Raw genomic sequence first — 13,298 nt, 5'->3', positions numbered from 1 at the left:
TTACCTTCTCTTTATTTATTCAGGCAGACCAATGCACGACTTTAATGTATGACACATGGTTGCCCTGAGAGATTGCTTGCTTAACACCCAACGGCCGCAATGGTCGAGTTTCGATAGCGGTGAAATGCGACCGCCCGTATACCCTGTGCTCCTTGAAGATGCCAGATAGACGAAATTTCCCGGGCTGTTTTCTGTGGCATCCCTCATCATCACATAATGTTTTTCACACGTAAAAACACAGAAACTACTAATAACATGCTCCCCACGAAAGGAGGCTATTTCACTATACACGCCATCACGACAACCACCATCAGTGGGCGCTCACTATACGTATTTTATACAGACAATATGGTCCTATTTGCGGACAGTCAAGGCCGCATACATTGGCTATTAGATATATGCGGAAGGGAAGGCGAGGCTCTAGGACTAGGTATCAGTGCAACGAAAAGTGTATTGATGGTATTCGATGATCACGAAGACCAGCTGGTCTCAATAAAGGGCCAAGAAATACTGAGGGTAAGCGAGTACAAGTATCTCGGAGAATGGGGTGTTATGAACTCGCTACGCGCCAGGCAGTTCGGAGCGAGATCGGGTTGCCTTAGAACACGTTGTCATAAAGCGAGAATAAATAAAAAAATTTGCAGATCCCACGTGCAGTGGGAATCGCTGATATGCGAAGCACGATTGAGGAAGCTAGATATGTAACTTTGAAATCAGCATAACACTACGAGGCGGAAGTAAGTGATGCCGTACGTAACTTTCATGTAATAATTATCACGTTTGGACGTGTGATTTACCTTCGTCATCTATTCACGTCACCTGATATCGAATTTGGTATATGTGCACCTAGCGAAACGGCCGTGAGCACGCATAGTGCGTACTAATGTTTCACACGACACGAATATTATCACAATCATGTTTGGACGTGTCACATACCTTCGTCATCCATACACGTCCCGTGATACAAAATTTGATATTTGTGAAGCTAGCGAAAAGACTTTGAGCGCATCATGAGTGTGGCTGTAGTCATGTTACACGACACGCCTTTCATGATTATCATGTTTAAACCACTCACATACCTTCGTCATCCATTCACATCACGTAATACCAAATTTCGTGTATGTGAAGGTAGTGAAATGGCCACGAGCGCATCATGAGTGTGGCATGTAGTCATGTTGTTACATGACACACATCTCATGTTTATCATGTTTGCACCAGTCACGTACCTTCGTCATCCTTTCATGTCCCGTAACACCAAATTTGGTACATGTGAAGCTAGCGAAACGACTGCGAGCGTACCATGAGCGTGGCGCGTACTCTTGAATCATGACATACATGACGTGCATATCATTATTTCCACATTAGGGTCTGTCACTTGTGTTCGCCATGCAGTGATGTCATACGATGCCAGTTTAGCAACATGTCATGTGAAAAAAACCACCGCAAGAGCAACAAGACCTTGAAATATAAATCATAACATTCATGACATACATATCACGATATTCATGTTATGAACAGTCAATTATGCTCGTCGTACAGTCATATTCTGCGACGCCAAATTTGGTATTGATACCATTAACGATCGAAACGGCTAGGAGAGCTGAAAGTCGTAGGCGGCTAGATAGATAGATAGCTAGATAGATAGATAGATAGATAGACAGACAGACAGACAGACAGACAGACAGACAGACAGACAGACAGACAGACAGACAGACAGACAGACAGACAGACAGATAGATAGATAGATAGATAGATAGATAGATAGATAGATAGATAGATAGATAGATAGATAGATAGATAGATAGATAGATAGATAGATAGATAGATAGATAGATAGATAGGATATCCACCCACGTATACATGTGGGTACAAGCATGCATGAGGTTTTAGGTTTTAGGGACAAACATGACAAGCTGAACACGTCCGCGATAGACGCAAGTAATGTACGGTTAGAATATTGGTGGCAAAATAGGAGATAAAGGACAGAAATAGTAAGAAAATGAGGTCATTCTACCTAAAGAGGCAGAGAGATGGAACATAAAAATTTACGTTTTCTGTCATAATAAGATCGATTTATTTGAAGTATATAAGGCGTTATGCCAACACAAAAAAACATTTGTCACCCCGCTATATAATAAAGGGGACGCTCCTAGCATCCATCCATCTATCCGTCCGTCCTGTGCAGTTTCTATTTCCTTGCCAGAAGTTTGGCCAAATAAAGTCTTTCATTTCAGACGCGCTGTCCCTGCCTTCGTCAATTTCAAAACCACGTGACGATATTCGGTGAACGCGGGTGCCACCTGCAAACAATTCTGTCCTTTTTTTTTTTTCGCCAGGATCAAATCCGGTTAACCTCGCTGCCTTTCTTCATACGATATGTTTATTAGAGAAATTTGTCTTGTTTATAAAAAAATGTTCGCAAAAATGAGCAGCAGGACTTCATTTATTTTAGTTCAAATACTGCAAGTCGATACTTTGGCTCAAGCAGGGTGGGCTTCAGGCACTGTTCAGAATCGAATATACAAGCAGCGCGATGGGCGAAGTCAAGAAATAAAACAAAAGGTAAAAGCTGGTATGGCAATGATCGAAAGATGGGGTCGTCAAAACATAAGGTAGGAACAAGGAAAGTTTCGCATGATATCGTCACTGAGCGCCGACCATCAAAGCTATGAGGGAGCACACCAGCTTTACAACATGTGTCCGATAGCTGGATGCTCCTTAACATCTCGGCGTACTGAAGACACAGTGATGCAGCCTCAACACCCAAGTATATGAGTCTGCAACCGAGAGCACCACATGCCTACTGAAAAGTTATACAAGACAATAGATGTCGAGTTGGGTAGCACTCTGTTTTCAAGGCAAGTGAAACCAATGTCGACCGTAAAAGAAAGGCGTAAAAGTTTTCTGAACGAGTGTACGAAAACACTGCAGACCCTTCCACTGCAAACTCCGCGATTGCGTCACTATAACTTATACAAACCCTTGATGCAGTCTTACTTGGACATCAACAAAAATATGTCCGTTACTAAGAAGATGTAGTACAAGAAACGCGACGGTAGTATTTAGAAATATTCTTTTAGGATTCATAGTACTTCGTAGTATATACTACGGGAGAGCATTCAGTCGTCCCAGATTCGCTACCAAGTCAAAAGAACTCCTCCGCACTAGTATTTAGAAAAGTTGTTTAACGATTCATCGTGCTTCGCACTATAATATGGAGAGCATTCAGCCGTCCCAGATTCTCTGAAGTCTAGCACACTGCCTTGCGTTGCGATTGCAGCCAGATAAACAGGACAGTTCTACAAGTGTCGTTGATTTTAGCCACTACTGGAGCTCCACTTTCCCAGGCAACTTTTTTCAGAGATGAGCACTCAAACTTCAACTGTTGCTGCCCATAAGAGTCAAAAAGGCTGCTTTCTGCAAGACACTTGACAGCTCATTTCAAACTGTTCATTTTAAAGGCGCGTGCGAATGAACTCTCCCGAAAAGCGCCATACGCATGCGCCCATCGCGAGAGGCAGGCGATTGCTCGTTGTGCCAAAGCCATGAGTCAAGGACTTTTCGAGGTTTGGCGATGCTCCCCGAGACCTGCTGAGATTTCGCGAGACCTGTCTATACATCGCGAAACCTCGTGTTCGGAGTGAACACGAGTGAAGTTTGCCAGAAATCACCGCCATAAGCACAAAGGCAATTATGTTAGAGGAGCTTCCTCAGAGATGGTCGGGTCTGCACACATTCCTCTATCATCACGAAAGACGTGACGGGCTTTCTTAACGGCACGCCGTCTTCGCTTCGGAATCCCGGGCTCTCCCAGAAAGTATTGGCAGCGAGCCCGCCGTGTTGCTGCGTTTGCTTATAGAATGTTCATTCTGCAGAGCGTTAAGGAATATTGGCGCAGGGGTAACCAACAGTGTTCACTGAGTGAAGCCTCAGCAAAGAGAAGGGAGGCGCGCCAAATACGGGCCCTGTATACAGGCGTGGCCCTCTAGCCATCACTTATCACCAGTGTCTCCTGACCTGGCCCACTATTCGTGAGGCACCTCGGGAAGGTGCAGCAAAACAGTGCATAGAAATATTCAATAGCATACATACGTATAATAAATAAACGAAGAGCACCACAACAATCGGGAAAATTGTAAAATATCAGTTAAATGTTCAAGCAAAGCTGTTCCTTGGCGACGAAACACTAAATGTATTATTAGCACTAATATTAACATATATTTAGATACATACAAATTGATGTGAATGAAATGCAAGGATATCGTACAAATATACTTTGTACAATACTAAGATTACCCAATTTAGCACATGCACTCTACAAGCGGCTTTAGACTCTTACATTCGTAATTCGCTTTCTAAGCTTTGTAATTCCTTATGTCATAGAGTATTTATAATGCCTTGTCCTAGCGTATTCAATTACTTCAGGAATCTTGTTGCACAGTAGAACAATTTGGTCATCTATTGAGTATACATTATAGTAAGCCCGACGCATTGGTCCTACCAACGCAACAGTATGAAGATTATACGGAATATTTCTGCTTGAGTACGTTTCGGAAAATCTCTGAAACGTATTTTCAATTTTTATAGATTAAAATGGTTAGGTGTACCTACCCTGTAGCGCTCTTGGAATGGTAGAACGTTATACACACGAAAAAAAGAGACATATTTGTGGGTACCAAAGTAGTTAGCAGAAAGTAGTGCACGTTTTTTGGAGAAGAATAATACTTTCACTATTTGTTCTGTTAGACGTACCCAAGATTAGATTGCACTACGAGATTTGCGAGTGGATAGCAGAAAAATGGTGCGACCATTCACCTTTCCCTGGAAGTAAATGTACGAACAAAAACTTTCTCCTCTGAACATGACAGTCAACGTGAAGCACGGCTGCCCCGGCGTCCTGTTCCTGGTGCAAGAAAGTGGGGGATAGGAAGGGGGGCACTGAATTCTGGACTCTTCCTGCGCGGACCCACTCTTCCTTCAATGCCAGTTTCTCGTACGGTGTACATTCGGGGCTGAAAAAACGGTTCCATGCGAATGCCAACATCGAGTGTGCGTACGTACGCACTTTCCGATAATTTCTTTCGTCAGAAACAATGATTTACAGAGTACACGATCCCGTTGGATATCACCCTTGGATATCCCTTAGATATCCCTTGGATATCACCCTTCGATAACCCCTTGGATATCGCTCTCTCCGCGGCCGTTCCCACTAGGCATTCCGCTAGAGATTTCTCGCGCCCGCAGGTGTCATGGGTCCACGCATATTTTCACGGAGTCCTGACGTGGACGAAGGGAGCAGACCACAGGTTGAGTATTAAACTGTTTATTTTTTCTGAACTTGGGGCAGCGTAAAAAGGAAATCAGATTACAGCAAGACAGCGCCACCGACTGCAGCGAGCAGAGCGTCGGCCGTCGGTCAACTGACAAGCGGCGAAGCGTGTCGGCATTTGTACACTTGCCACCGAAAATGCTAGCGTTATCGCTAGCGGCGACGTAGGTTCCAGAATAATGTGAAAGGTTCACAAAGTGGGCGCGATCTCAACAAAATGATCCATTGCCGTCCCGAAGCTTCTCGAACAGTGTTGGCGTGGTTTGCGCTGAGAATTACTGAAAGTGAAACGGGGCGATAACAAGACTTGAAGACGGAACGTGGCAATGTAAATAGCAATAAAATCTGCAAAACACGTCAAAGATTAACAAATTTTGTTTTATTTTGTTAGTGATTCTTCACCGCATTACCTACTTCAGTACGAGTTTCATCCCTGAATAGAGAAAGAAAAGGAGAGTAAACGCGGGGAGGTTAGGTTTAACTAAGTTTTGGCACGGTTTGCTGCCCTACACTCGGTGGGAAGGAAAAGGGCGAGAATAGAAAAAAACGAATACAGCAGAGAGAACACGAAAAGATCTTGAAACTACAAAACACGGTCTCACGTTGTTCGTTCACAAGGGCTCGGTAAGTACGCTGGTCGTCAATAAGCGCAAGCGAGCTTTCGTGAGCTTGCCAATATGCGAGGCCCTATGTCAAGGTCCCATGATTTTCTTTTCTGTGCGTGCGTGCGTGAAGAACTTTGAAGAACGCACGCATGTCAAGATGAGAGAGGGAGAGGGGAAAAAAGCTTTCATTTATGTTGGCCTAAAGGATCTTCCCCGTTCGGTGGTGCCCTTAGTTTGGGGCTTAATTGTCTCACCCCACACCATGTGCACGTGCCCGCTGGATCCCCACATTTCTCGCCCTCTCATCGGTTGTTAAGGCGTTTTAGCGCGTGTCTTGCAAACAAGCACAGCCTTGAGGAATCCCTGTTTACCTCGAATCCCTCGACTGGGATAATCTCCCGAGGAGAACGAGCCCACTTGCGGCTTTTGGGCCCACTGGTGATGCCATGGCAGGCGACTTTTTGTGAAACGCCATACTTCGACAAAGCTGAGAATGCACCTTTCGCCGTTAGAAAAAATCACAGCACATTCACCAGGTGAATGATGATGAGCGGGGCGAAGCGGGTGAACGGACTGACGCATGGTCGGACAGACAGATGGATGAACGCACGTACGGAGGCACAGACGCACGCAGAACGGACGGACGCACGCATGTACGAACGCACGGATGCATGGCCGGACGAATGAACGCGAGGACAGATGCGCGGACAAACGGACGGACACAAGAACGGACCAACGGACAAACACACGGACGGACCGATGGACGGACGCACGAAAGCATGAACGGACTGATATATAAACGATTTGCCCCACTCATAATATTTCACTCATTAGATATGATGTGACACCGTTTTTATTGACATGCAATGCGATTCAACTGGCTACTACGACTACGACGACTACGACGTCACGGGACATACGACCCACGACGTAAGGGACTTCGCCCCTAAAACACACAAACACGGACAAACAGCTTCACTAGCGAACAACTATGTCACTCTAGCGGATAGCATATCAGGTAAACGACAAACACTAAATAATATGCTGCCATCTATGAAACATTGTCACGAACAACCTTTTTCTAAGCGACCAGTGATTCGCTGGTCAAAGTGCTTTTGGCCTTGTCAACGTGGCCGGATGATCGCCGGCTGCCGTAGCCAATGGGTTAAAGCAATCCATAGCTTTTATTTTCTGTCAAGTTGTTATTTAGTGTACACGAAAGAACATAGTTAAGAAAAAAGATCAAATTGTGACATTCACAACTACAGCTAGATGCAGACGTCGTGCCTTTTGAACCCGCGTCCTGCGCATGATTACTCTGTTTACCCAGAGGTGTGAATAAGCCCAGTGATACTTTGCTCGAAGTGAAACAATGCAGCATATATGCAAATTTTCACTGTCTAGATCACTAGCGCAACCATGCTACAAGTTTATGATTTCGAAAAAAGAAACACAAATGGTTTGGATATTATCACAACCACATATATCAATACCTTGATTTTAATAATAGTATGTGAGGTCTTTTTACTAGCCTCGGTGGTCTAGTGGCACTGGCTAAATGCACTCGGCTACTGACCCGCAGGTCGCGGGATGGCATCCCGGCCACGCATTTTCGATGGATGGGAAAATGCTTAAGGCCCGTTTGCTTGTATTTAGGTGCACGTCGAAGAACCCCAAGTGGTCTGAATTTCCGAAGCCCTCCACTATGGTGTTTCTCATAATCATATCTAGGTTTTGGTAGAATTAACCCTAGCAATTACTATTATTCTGGGGTTTTACGTCCCAAAACCATGATATGATGAGAGACGCCGTAGAGGAGGGTTGCGGAATAATTGACCCTCTGGTGTGCTTTTACGTGCATTAAAATCGCACAGTACGCGAGTCTCTACCGTTACGCCTCCATCGAAATGTGACGTCAGAGGCCAGGATCCAACCCGTGGCCTTCGGGTCATCAGCCAAGCCTCTTAGCCACTGATCCCTGGTTTTATAAAGTCAGATTTGAGGTGAGCATTGCAATCTTCAAGCAGTAGTTGAGACAGATGGACTGAGTAATACAAGGGAAGCATTGCAGTGGGCGTAGTACTCGCTCCTCTGACCTAATGTCGTTACGGGAGCTAATTGTAGTTTTTTAAGAGGGAATGTAGTTGTTCTAACATTCAGTAAATGTAAATAGGAGGTGCAGTGTTGTGTAACTCAAAAAATAAATCAGTGCCCATTTCGTTAGCAAGCACGGGAAACAACTTTGAATCAACCGCTTGGTCGCCATGGTCAATCCCATTGAGATATTACTTTCTAGAATCGCCGACAGGTGACGACACACATCCGCGCGAGCTCTTCTTGTCTGACAAGCAGAATTCAGCATACAGAGTCAGAAACGCGTCTTTCTCTCTCTCACACACACGCACGCACGCACTTAAGTGAACTTAAGTGACCCAAGAAAATTGTTCACTTAATGAAAGTTCACGCTATTCAATGCTCACGAGAAAATGTAACAGCAATGGGAACAACAAATATGGAGTGAAAAGTGTGGAAAGTAAGATATTTTCAATAGAAATTTGTAATCTTGAATGGAACTGGCGCCCTTACACGCGAATTAAAAAACGGGCTGTATAATTGGCCCACACACATGAATTTTTGGGGAACAGCTGGTCGCGGAGTCAAGCCACAGTGGCATCGTTCACTGCAATGCTTCGCGCGAAGTTGTTTCCTGGTGCGATATGACGGAGTTTCGCCGTCAAGCATCGAATTTTCCTATCGCTATCGTTTGCACCTTCGACGGTGCAGTTCCGTAGTCATTAGAAATGTCCAGTGGTCTTAAGCCGTCTTCCAGACGCCGAAGGATCTTGCGCTTATCTGATGGAGATAACCGCGTCCATTTTTTCGAACTCATACGCATGTGTGCCAGAGCATAGAGGTGCACGAACTGCGCTGTCATAACCCGAAAGCAACATGGCCGAACGATGCCTTATGGACAAAAAAAAAAGGACATGGTTGTTTATAGAGCATGTTACAACAACAACAACGACAACAACAACAACTACAACAGCAACAACAACTACAATAATAATAATAATAATAATAATAATAATAATAATAATAATAATAATAATGCAGGGGATTATTAACGACGCCAGGTAGTAGGCAGACAGCCGGTACGGACAGTAATGCTCGAACAGGCCCAGCGTCCACAACTCGTGCACACCGCTCGCGCTTTGCACTAAGATGTGGTCCCACTGATCATTGCCTTGTGAAATCACCACTACCAATAATGATAAATTTTATTCCATCGATACAATTAGGCTTCGTGAATGCGTGATACTGAAAACGGGGAACGCTTGACTAAGGTCTCCCACATTTTACAGTCAGCAGCAGCATGAAACAACAGTATGTTGCATCTGTGTTGCTCACAAAAGAACAAAACAAAAGAGAAAAATAGGGAAACAAAATGTTTTTTTTAAAAAACCTCAAAATGCAGAAGGAAAATAATGAGTAAAGCGCATTTCCGCACGTTTCATTTAGCGGCATGTGCGGTATGCAAATCTATGCAGAATGCAAGACTACTAGACCACAGGTACAGATGCCATTATCAAGGATTTAGACCAATATAAATTGAATAACATTAGGGGATGATATATAAACATGAAGTGTGTAATAGGGTAAGTAGACAGTGGTTTATCGTGCGTTGTCCCTCATACTCGACCAGTGGGGAGGGGGTGCCCTATCATGAAACATTCTCCCTCCCCCAATCTTCTAAAACGGAACCACGTGCGTTCATATGTCCAGAGTTCTTGCCGAGTGCACCAATGCCTCAATCCACCTTTTTCGCAATGCCCTGGCATGTGTGCCTTTCCCCTACCGGAAAAGTCGCGAAACGTCTATTCATCTCGAAGGCTTTGCTTCCGACAATACCAAACCCTACCAGCAAAACCCTACCAGAACCGCAATGGGCGGCAAGGGATGCTGTGAGATCCATAGCCGTCTACCTCGAAGATTCTTACTTCGATTGCTTAGCCGATTCTCTTTGTCGGTGAGCTCCATCAGGGAGAGAAGATCATCATCATTATCATCATCATCATCATCATCATCATCGTCAAATAAAAGACGTGGATTCTCCTCACAAGCTAAGGTGTTTTCACGGTTCGGAACATCGCCGAGATGTTCCTTCGTACCTTCTCCGTGACTTTGGATCACTGGTCACAGTTTTTAGCAGCTGTAAAGAAACCTTCATAAGGAAAGTGAAGAAATTTCAATAAAAAATGGGCAGATCACACGTACAGTGGGAATCGATTATATGCGAAGCATGAATAAGAAAAGTTGGTATGTAACTTTAAAATCAGCACAACGTTACGAGGCAGAAGTAAGTGATGCCGTACATGACTTCCGTGTCATGATTATCATGCTTAGATGTGTCGTTTACCTTCGTCAACAATTCACGTCACGTGATACCAAATTTAGTATATGTGGAGCTAGCGAAACGGCCGCGAGTACGCAATGAGCGTGGTATCTTGTCATGTTCTTACATGACACGCGTGTCAGGATTCTCATGTTTGCACCAGTCATATATTTCGTCATCCATTAATGTCACGTAACACCAAATTTCTTATATGTGGAGCTAGCAAAATGGCGAAGAGTGCATCATGAAGGGCTCAATATACTCCAATGTAGCGTTGACGCGTGCGCACGCTGGGCACAGCGACGCTACGTTAGCAAAACGCGGGCACTCTCTCTAGGCGCGACTAGCGTCCGTCGGCTCGGCCCGACGACAACCGGAGCGATCCAGACAACACTGCTACAGTATACACACAGTACACTCTAACACTTCGTCTCTCTCTCTCTCTTTGAGACAGGGGGCCGCCGGATGCGCTGAAACGCGCATGCGTCAAAGCAACGCAGCGCGGGGTGTGCCTGCGAGTATATGGCAGGGCCAACGCCTGGCGCGACAACGCCAGCGTGACCCGACGAAATGAACGCCAGCGAACACGCGCACCGCGTCACGTCGTAATGTATTGGCGCCTTTACTGTAGTATATAGTCATGTTCTCACGTGACACGCATCTTATGATTATCATGTTTGCAGCAGTCGCACACCATCGTCATCCATTGGCGTCACCTAATACCAGATTTGGCACATGTGAAGCTGGAGAAACGGCCGCGAGTGCATCATCAGTGTAGCATGTTTTCATGTTGTTACATGACACGCATGTCAATTATCACGTTTAGAGGTGTCATTTACCTATGTCGTCCGTTCGCGTCACGTAATATTGAGTTTGGTACATGTGAAGCTAGCCAAACGGCCGCCAGCGTATCATGAGCGTGACATATAGTGTTGTTGTTACATGACACACATCTCATGATTATCATGTTTGCAACATGCAGTCCCACACCTGCGCCATTCATTCACGTACTGTAATATCATATTTGGTATATGTGACACTAGTGAAACGCCCGCGAGCACATCATGAGCGTGCCATGTAGTCATGTTGTTACATGACACGCATGTCATGATTTTCATCTTAGGGTCTGCCGCATGTGTTCGCCATGCAATCATGCCAAACAATACCAGTTTTGCAACATGCCATGTGAACAAAACCACCGCAAGAGCTGCAGGACCATGAAATGTAAATCATGACATTCATGACATACATGTCACGACTTTCGTGTTATAGCTAGTCAAATGTGTTCTTCATGCAATCGTGTTAAGCCATACAAAGGTTGGTGTCGATACCATTATCGAAACGGCCAGGAGAGCTAAAAGTCGTAGGCGGCTAGAATAGATAGATAGATAGATAGATATATATATATATATATAGATAGATAGATAGATAGATAGATAGATAGATAGATAGATAGATAGAGAGACAGATAGATAGACAGATAGATAGATAGATAGATAGATAGATAGATAGATAGATAGATAGATAGATAGATACGCTCAAAGTCGCCGAGTTTCGCTAAGAAATGCTTTGCATTTAAAAGAAAGTTCTAAAGCAGGGAGCCAAGATCTCTCTAAATACCAATGCTATTCACCGAGCGTTCACAGGAGCTTTTCAGCGCCCTGGACTCGGAAGAGTTAGGGACAAGAGTTACTGGAGAGCATCTTAGCAATTTCTGACTCGCTGATGACATTGTCTTGATGAGTAGCTCAGGGGGATGAATTACAGGCTCATGATTACTGAACAGGACTCGGAAAGTGAAAGAGTAGGTCTGAAAATATTATGCATAAAACTAAAGTAATGTTCAACAGTCTCGGCAGAAAACCGCGCTTTGTGATAGGCGGAAAGACGCTGGATGTTGTAAATCAATATGTTTACTTAGGACAGGTAGTAACTGTGGAGCCACACCACGAGGGCGAAATACCTAGAATAATAAGAATGGGGTGGATAATATTCGGCAAGCAATCTCAAATCACGAAGAGTAACTTACCTCTATTCCTCAAGAGCCAGGTATGCATAACATCTGCATCTTGCCGAGACTTACCTATACGGAGCAGAAAGCTGGCGGCTTATAAAGATTGTTCAGCTTAAATTGAGGACGAAGCAAAGAGTGATGGAAAAGAAAATGATATGTGTAACCTTAAGAGACAAGAATTGAGCAGATTGATTCAGGGAATAAACTGGAGTTAGGAATATCATAGTTGAAATCAAGGAGAAGAAATGAATATGGTCCTGCACGTTGTGCGTGGCAGGATAACCACTGGTCATTAAAGGTAACTGACTGTGTTCCCAAAGAAGGCAAACGCACGAGGGGGACATTGGCAAGTTGAAAGGTGGTGGTGGTGAAAAACATTTATTTACAAAAGAGAGGTGTAGGACCTCTGTAGAGGCCCCTACAGACTAGGTGGAGTCTCTATTCCGGGACCCCATTGGTTAAAGCCGCCGTCTTGGCTCTCTGGACCAAGGCCTGCTGGGCCTGAAGGTCTGAGCAGCCGAGCAGGGCCGCCTCCCAGTCCTCTCGCCTAGGGTTTGGGTTAGGAGTAATGGCTGCGTTAGCTTGGCAGGCCCACACCATGTGGTAGGTGTCTGCCACCTCCCCACAGTGCTGGCACTGTCCTGTGACCGTAGGGTCGAAATGTTTGACTATGGCAGGACATAGCAATGTATTCGTCTGGAGGCGAAGCAAAATGCGCTCCTCTGCTTTCTTCAACCCCCGTGCGGGGGGAGGGTAGCGGCGATGACTTTCCCGATAATAATAAAGAATTTCCTTATATCGGAGGAGAGGGTAACCCTCCTCATCGGTCTCCATCGGCATTGACGAAGGTAGCCCGGAAATGAGCGCTCGGGCAGCCGCATCTGCAGCCTCATTTCCCCGCAATCCCTGATGGCCCGGTGTCCATATAATGCGTTTCGGATGAGGGTCCGTGTCTCT

This window comes from Rhipicephalus microplus, chromosome 10, assembly GCF_043290135.1.
Source record: "Rhipicephalus microplus isolate Deutch F79 chromosome 10, USDA_Rmic, whole genome shotgun sequence".
Classification (NCBI taxonomy): Eukaryota; Metazoa; Arthropoda; class Arachnida; order Ixodida; family Ixodidae; genus Rhipicephalus; species Rhipicephalus microplus.
Note: the sequence above shows the minus strand (reverse complement) of the source record.